At 41.1% G+C, this 6,852-nt stretch overlaps 1 long non-coding RNA gene across 1 annotated transcript; it reads left to right on the plus strand.

Annotated features, from left to right (window-relative positions):
* Positions 1-490: 490 nt before the first annotated feature.
* LOC117152247 lies at positions 491-5,842 on the plus strand. Its single transcript, XR_004462566.1, has 3 exons — positions 491-543; positions 5,573-5,580; positions 5,682-5,842. It is a non-coding gene; the product is annotated as an uncharacterized LOC117152247 (long non-coding RNA).
* Positions 5,843-6,852: the final 1,010 nt, after the last annotated feature.

Raw genomic sequence — 6,852 nt, forward strand, 5'->3', positions numbered from 1 at the left:
GAGCAATTTACCGAGTGTCTCAGCAATCGTATTTTTGTGTTTAAAATTATTCTACACATAGTAAAGAGTTATCCCGTTGATCGTGGATTCGTTTGAACCCCGGAACATTGTTAATAGCGTTAATTAAATTCATTATTCGTAAAACCTATCAATCGTTAATCTCATTATTCGTTAAATTTATTATTCGTAAGACATATTATTTGCTCCTCTTATTGTTCGTTAAACTTATTATTCTTTAATCTAATTATTAGTTAAACTTATCGTTTGTTAATCTTATCATTTATTAAACTCATTATTCATAATATTTTGTAAAATCTTGTTTATTCGCGTAAATATATTCTCTGTCTCGTAAAACAATGGCTAATTCAAACGAAGAATCATTACGCGCCTTAAATCCTAATGATAACCCGACATATATATATTAACGCTAGAACTTCCGATAGTTAACACGAAGCTATTTCTACCGAAACCAGTGAAAATGACAGGTCTTTAAAAAATACGTAATAATAGAATATTTTTATACGCCAAAGAAGAGTTACCAAAGTATACTTAGAAGGCAGGATGAAGTGGAAGGACAGAAAGATATTAGCAAGATTCAGATGTGGAAACGAGACCGAAGCAAGGGAATACTGGGAAGAAGAGGGAGAAAAACGATGCAGGCTATGTAAAGGGAAAGAAGAAGACCCGAGACATGTAATAGAAGAATGCGAAATAACAGGAGGACCAAAGGACACAGAAAAAGTACTAAACGAGGCTGGCGAAGGACCAGCAGAACTAAAAACAATAATAGAAAAGAGAAGGGCAATACAAGACGGGGAGGAACGACAATAAGGAAGCACAGCAAGGAGGCAAAGGCCCAAAAATTGCCATAGTTTTAGAAACAGAATAATTAAGGGAGTGCAATATAATAGAGTGAAACGAAACAGGTAAACGAGATATAAAACGGAAAGCTGGTCCAAAGCCAAAAGGCATGGACTAAGCAATAACAAATAATACTTTTATATTTATTGATTTATTACTTTCTCACAGAAGCAATTCCACGTTGCGTAGTACGTTTCTCGTATCATTAGTCCATTTGGGATCCCTAAACGAGGGTTGACACGTTTATAAAATTGTAGAACCAGTCGTTTTGACTGTTGTGGTATTTCTAGTGTTAGCATCTAGCGATGCAGCGATCGATCCGGAATTTTCCTGATATCTGATATCGTCATATGGAATGATACGAAGTAAAAATTTGAAAAACTTGTGGCAAGTTGTACGAAACGAAGAAACTGGTTCGATAAACAGATTGCAGGACCGTTTTACATTTTGACTGGTATTGGTTTAAGTAGCCTCGATACGAAATTATTTTCAGGTTGAATACATGGAAAACAAAATAAAATTCATTATATTATTCTTTTAGTTATCCTTGCGAGAGCGATTACATCATTGCAATTGGAAAAAAAATATAACACGAAGTAGGAATTTGAAAATAAAATTGTAAAACCAGTCAATTTGACTGTGATAGTTCTAGGGTTAATTTCGACAGCTTTCAACGGTTATATCAAAATAAGCATCATCTTTTTAAGGCTCGTCAGAGTTTCAAGAGTTTCAGGATATCGAAGCCCAATCGAAGTTATTCGCATTATCCGCCACGTACTTAAGAACCCACCGGTACGAGCGAATATTTCGTTGCTCGTGATCGATCGGAAGATGAGAATTTTCCAAGCGAGAAGAGGACATCATCGTCGTCATCCCCTTTCGAAACGCATTCTCGCAGCAGGCGTATTTCGCAAGCGAGACGTCGATCGGTTCGCCATGATCTCTCGCGGTGATTTGCACACAAACGCTTTCGATTTCGCTTTCGATTCATTCCTAATTCAATTACGCAACACCGCGGTCCGCTTTCGATCTATGAGAATGCCGGGACAAGCTTTCCTCCGCCTCGTCGCCGTTGGAAACGACGCTGTTTTCCTCGCTAAATCACCGCTCGCGAAGAACCGCTGCCAACATCCCATCATGAATAATAAACGAAAACATCCATGCCGCGTGATATACGCACTTGTGCAGCAACTGGTTCCAACTTATCAAACCTTGCTTCTTTCTTCCTTTGCCACACTTTGTTCACCTTTCCTCGCGAACAAGCCTCGTAAGGATATTATCAGGAATATTGGCTGCATCGCGTCGTCCGCGCATAAATCCGAGCGATTCGATTTTAACGCCAGCTTCTCCGCGAATTTACTCTCTTCCCTCCCTTTCTCTTCTCTTTGGCCGTCTTCTTCCTTTTCCCTCCATCTCTACCGTGAAAGATGATATCTGGCGGCCCGTTGAAATCCAAAGACGAGGTCTCTTTGGAACGGGCAAAGATTACCATAATCTCGTGTACCATCGGCGCAGTGACTCCCTTCTATCTGGTTTGCAGCGTTTTATCAAACAGGATACGCTAGCCTCCACGTCTCTCGACTTCCGTTAGCGAGAGCGCGGTCGCCAGCCATTTCCATAAGGATTTCCGCTCGTCCTACGCGCGGAATTTTTGCACGGCAACCTCTCCTTTCCTCTCCTCTCCTATCCTCGCGTGGCGTGCCTTTTCTCTTTTCTTGTCTCCTGCGCGTTTTTTTCCTCTTCCCCTCTGGCCTCCACCCTTCAGGCCACTTGAAATCTCTCCGTTTACGTTTGAACGCGGGGTCACGCGCGATACCATCGCTCGATTCGAGCACGAAGGCCAGAACCTAGCTGTCCGTGCTTGTTAGAGGGAAACAATAGCACGGTTTTGTTCTCTCGAGCGAGTTCCCTGCGAGTCCACCAGTCGCACTGAATTTTCCTCCGGTTTTCCGCTCTGGGAAACCTTCTGCCGGCTACCAACGTTCGTTCGCTCGCTCGCGGAACCTCGTTGCATCGACCGTTAACCGGAATTTCCGTCTATCCGCTCGATACGCGCGAACACGCGCACGGATGCAGAAGGAGAATGGCGAAAGAGCGGCAAATTCGTAGCCCTTCGGCTCAAATTTCAATAAGTCGACTGCGGATTTTTACGCGTTCGTGCGACATTTCAAGACGCGAAAGGGCAAGCTCGTGATATGCAAAAACGTATAAAACACCGAAATTACTTTTTACAAGGTTTAGTAGGTGAAACGATCTTCCACTCGAGCGCTATTTTTTACATTATACTTGTTCGTAAAAGCAGGAATTTGCATAAATGTCGGCAGTCGATGAACGTACAGTCATGGGAAAGTTGTAAAATATACAGATCTAGTCGGCGATACTGCGAAAAGCGAATTGGAACACTTTGACTTGAAATGATCGTAACTGTGAAATGGAAGCGCGAGATGGGAAAACTGAAACGTTATTTCACGAACAAAATGAAATATTTACATAGACGCTACGCGTTGCTCAAATCGTTGATTAATAAGAATAAATAAATAAATAAAAATAAAAATGTCACGGGACAAACTGCAATGCAGCGAGCATGAAGAATCGTCGTTACGTTTGACCGCCTTCTTCTTCGGACCAACTCAGACATTTCTTTCGTGAAATATTCGTCCTACTTTTACCTTGGAACTTATCGAACGATGCCTCGTTATGATTTTAAATTCCCCAAGGAGATTTTGAATTTGCCGCTCTGCGATTGCCGCCCTACCAAGACTCTCTTCTCTTAAGGCAAAAACATAGCGAGCAGATGTGACGGACTATTCGGTTGACTGAGAGAACAAAGCGAGTAAAACAAGTGCGTAATGACACAGAGTGATAGCGACGATGATAGTGTCGCGAGCTGATTAGTCTCTGTGCGATGTCGCGCTTGTCTCGCTTGCTTCGTTCAGTCGAACAACCTTCTGCACCGCCAGCCGAACCTGCTCGCCGTGTTCTCACCCTTGGAAATCTCGCGGCGTTCATAGCGCGGTGGCAGGAATTTTTATTGCGATTTTACCGTTCCACGGGAAATTTTACGAACGTATCCCAGAGGCCTGGGATAACGTCTCCGCCGTGAAGCTCTTGCATGAAATTTCCATTTTGCCTGGTCGATTCGCCGGTGCAACAAAAGGGCGCGAGATAGAAGGCTCGTAAAAACAGACGGCGCCTCACCGTGCTCGATGCTGTTCTCTGGCTCTCGTCGTACGTGCGCCAGCGAGCTCGTAAACCGTAGTTAAAGTTTTAAAGGGCAGTTAAATTTCGAGCGAGTTCAGCCGGAGCATTATAATGGCGCGTGCCGGTCGGGGGTTGGCCGTGAAGGGGTTGCCAACGGAGATGATGGATGTAGAAATTTCGTACGCAACCCTTCCGCCGAAAGGGCTTTAAAGTGGGCGTAGTGGGAAATTTGCTTTTTCTATCCGTTTTCCAGCGACTACAGGGTGGCTCGTAATTCGCGGTACAAATGGGACCAGGGCGAGTCCGTGGCTCGAAATAAAACGAAAATCGGAGATAACGATAGGTGCGTCGGAGATTTTCCGTTTTCAGGAAATACGGTTCGAAGGTTTGCAAAGTGTACGTAAACGTGGTCAATTCCCGCTTGGACGATCGATGGGAGGTTACTCTACGTGTGAAAAGAAGTTGAAAACGTAGTTTCCTTCGTCCCTGGCCTCATTCTCCAAAGAATCGAATCTCAAAATTTGCCTCTGTTTGTAACCATCCTGACCGCTTGCTACTTCTTCATGTAATTAAATAATTTATTTTATTATTTACTATTATGTAATAATATACACATTCGCTGTTTAAGCATCGCTCGTTGTATCCACATCCGTCGTCTTTCTACCTGTTCAGAATATTTTTCTCAATCTGTTTTACAATTCGAGCATTAACCAATTAGCTGCGTTTCACGCGTATGCTTGTATTTCCCTTATATTTATTTACTCCACGACCTAATCCCATGAGAAATTTCTGGAACTAAAATTCGCAGTTACCTGGTTAAAGAATCCGGAAATGAGGAGCTTGTTAAGGAAGAACGTTGTTTCGCAAGGTGCGGCAATTGCAAGGGTCGCTTTTATTGTTATATATCGATTTTCGAAACTCAATTCAAACGATAATATAGTACTATTTTACCATGGTAGTAGTATAGTGCTATATAATAATATACATGTACTATATAATATACTATATAATGTATTATATATATTATTATATAACTATACATTAACGTGGTGCTGTTCGGAGCAGAGGTATGGGACTGGAACGTGGAAGAAAGACTGCATAGAATACAAAGAAGATATGTGAAATGGATCTTAGGTTTAGATAAGACAACACCAAATTATGTATTGATAGAAGAACGCGAGCCAACAGAAATCAAAGAAAAAGCATTCAGAAGAGCAGCAAGGTACGAAGGGAAAGCCTTGGAATCAAAAAAGGAACTAGTAAAGGAGTGCATAAAGGAAAGAGAGGGAAACTGGGGAAATGGCCAAGAAGGGAAAGGAGCAAGAAAGAGAAAGAGGGTACTAGAAGAGGTGAGAAATGGAGGGACGCAGATGGAAGCAAGAGAAGAGCAGGAAAGGATGGCGGCAGACCAGATTATAGAAGAAAGAAGAAAGAGAGAAGCAGGAGAGAGGGGAAAAGGATAAGGAAATTTAAATATAACATACATTACAGAAAAATTGCCAAAGAAGAGTTACCAAAGTATCCAGAAGGGAGGCTGAAGTGGAAGGACAGGAAGATATTAGCAAGATTCAGATGTGGAAACGAGACCGAAGCAAGGGAATACTGGAAAGAAGAGGGAGAAAACAGATGCGGGCTATGTAAAAGGAAAGAAGAAGACCCGAGACATGTAATAGAAGAATGCGAAATAACGGGAGGACCAAAGGACATAGAAAAACATTGAATGAGACTGGAGAAGGACTGACAGAACTAAAAGCAATAACAGAGGAGAGAAAGGCGATACAAGACGAAAGGAGGAACGACGAGAAGGAAGCACAGCAAGGAGACAAAAACCCAAAAAACCAAAAGTTGCAATAGTTTTTAGTTATTAGTTTTTAAATTTTAGAGATAGAATAATTAAGGCAGTGCAATATAATAGAGTGGATAAGAGGGGAGGTAGATATATAAGAAGCGAAATAGATAAAAGAGAAAGGCCGAAAGGCACGGACTAAGCAATAATAATAATATAACTATATATTAATAACTATATATAATAATATAACTATAATTATCAATAACTATTACTCTTACTATGAATAACTACATATTATTCTTTCGTTTCATAAGGTGATAATAGATGAACAACAATTTCTGTTTTATATTATTTTATTGAATTAGGTGCGATCCATTTCGTTCTATTTCTATCATTACGTTCGTGCATAATTCGATAAACTAATATAAAACAGAAAACGTCTTGTGCGTCTATTATTTTCTTATAAAACGAAAGAAACACTTAGACAACCTAATACATAGAAATGTGCTGTATAATCGCCAACTGTTATTTCTTTTTTTATCTGTACAGTCAATTCTCATCGAGAATTATAAGTAAATTATTTTGGCGTGGTACTGTAACTTGGATTATAAGAGTTTATAGTATGTTTGATTCTAGTCGAATATAATCCAAGTATCATGAAGAACCAAATGATTGCCGTTTAATCGTAACTTCGTAATTAAAATATACCTTGTCAAAAATAAACAATCTTCCAGCGTGTATCGAGTTAATTCTTCGCTAACGCGTTCAACTACTATTTCTCCTGAATCCCCCGGAACGAGGGCTCGAACCACCAAACGTCGTTCTTCATTTTCAATTTACTCTGGCGCGTACAACGATCTCCTGTTAATTATTCATTCCTATCCATCCGAGAATCGGTCAAGTTCGCATACGTCTGCCAAATCTCCAAACTAGACTTTCCCGCCGACACATCCTGCCACGCAGTTCCCGCTTTTCGTCCCATTTCGAGCCATAGAATCCGC

The sequence above is a fragment of the Bombus impatiens genome, unplaced genomic scaffold, assembly GCF_000188095.3.
Source record: "Bombus impatiens unplaced genomic scaffold, BIMP_2.2 scf_0896, whole genome shotgun sequence".
Taxonomy (NCBI): domain Eukaryota; kingdom Metazoa; phylum Arthropoda; class Insecta; order Hymenoptera; family Apidae; genus Bombus; species Bombus impatiens.